Source organism: Ursus maritimus, unplaced genomic scaffold, assembly GCF_017311325.1.
Source record: "Ursus maritimus isolate PB19 unplaced genomic scaffold, ASM1731132v1 scaffold_8, whole genome shotgun sequence".
Classification (NCBI taxonomy): domain Eukaryota; kingdom Metazoa; phylum Chordata; class Mammalia; order Carnivora; family Ursidae; genus Ursus; species Ursus maritimus.
This window is the reverse complement of record NW_024426996.1, coordinates 3,184,016-3,185,609: the sequence shown is the minus strand read 5'-3', so window position 1 is coordinate 3,185,609 and position 1,594 is coordinate 3,184,016.

Sequence of the window (1,594 nt, the reverse complement as noted above, 5' to 3'; positions counted from 1 at the left end):
TACACATATATAGTCTGAATCAAAAGATCAGTTTATAAATAAACATTTACTGCTCCCCTACCACGTATTGCAGTATGTTAGGTACTGGGAGAGATGAAGTTACATACAAACAGTTAGTCTTAAGGCACCATAAGATGTACAGCCTTTAGGAGAAGAGAGAAAGATTTAAGTGAAAGTTCAAAATATATCTAAATATAGTTAGACATAATAAACATTATTAAAGGCCAATAGGCAACTTTGAGGTTATAGCTACACATAAAGGTACATAGGCAAAGAATACAGGAAGACTTGACCTCTAAGTTGTAGAACCATCATGTCAGGAACCAGAAGACAAAATCTTTCTGCCATGAGCGTCCATGTTTTCTTGTTGTTGGGTAGCCTTTACACAATAAAGGAACTTGGTGTCTTCAGAAATATTTTAGTAGCTCATTTGATTTTCACTTTTCTTGCTTTTCTTCATCAAATAGATCATGGCTTTATGTTTGGCAGGCTTCAGCAATGGGAGGAGGAGCACACCAGGTAGTGCGCCCAGTTCAACCAACAGTGTGGGATTAAGAAGTTCAAGAAGTGGGCGCCTGGGCATGGCACAGCGGTGCTCACATCTGCCTTCGGCTCAGGGGCGTGATCCGGCAGGTGGGATCGAGCCCATCGCCAGCTCCTCCGAGCCAGCTTCTTTCCTCCCATTCCTCCTGCTTGTGTTCTCTCTCATATTGTCTCATTCTATTTAATAAATAAATAAAATCTTAAAAAAAAGAAGTCTAAGAAGGTGTATTAGCTTGAAATGGATTCACAAGGGGTAATTGAAAATCTGACCAGAGCTAACTTAACACCTAGGGTTATTTTCTTCCTAGATAATCAGAATTTGAGGTACCATTTTCCTCCATGTGTTCAGCAGCATTAGATGGCATCAAGGCCAGTGTTTGAGAGAAGCCAGTCTCCATGATGTTTATTGTTAGGTCCAAGATGGATGTCCCAGCTCCAGGTTTTACAACAACTATGTTTAAACAGGTAAAGGAAGAGAGAAAAAGTGACTTCTGTGCTAATCCCATTTGCTTCCTTCATTAGAAAAATGGGCAAGCTCATCTAGCTTTCATCAATATTTATACAACTCTGTTGGGAAGAAGAATATCAGCATGGCCACCCAGATGGTAAGAAAGCCTGGGAAAAGGTACTAGCTTTCCCAAGCCCTGTGGTGGTAGAAGTGGTTTGAGATGTACTGGCTTAGCATGGATATACAATGGGAACAAAGGACTCATCAGAGGTAGAATATGTGCTTTACGTGTAGGGTCTCAGTTATCAAGCAACAGATGCTGTAGGTAGGTGCTTTTATTATCCCTATATTTTACAGATGAGAAACTGAGGTTAGTTAATTTGTACACAGTTAGTTGGCAAGATTCAGACCAGATGGTTGCAGGGATCCACACTACCTGTTGACATTCAAAAATTTTAATGCAGTTTACAGTTCACTGCACTACTACGTAGACTTAAAGTCATCGATGTCGAGACTTTTGCAGGCACACAATTTAAAACATATTTTCGAGCAAATGGCAACATGACTGTGGGAGCAATATGCACCGAAACCGAAGTATTATCA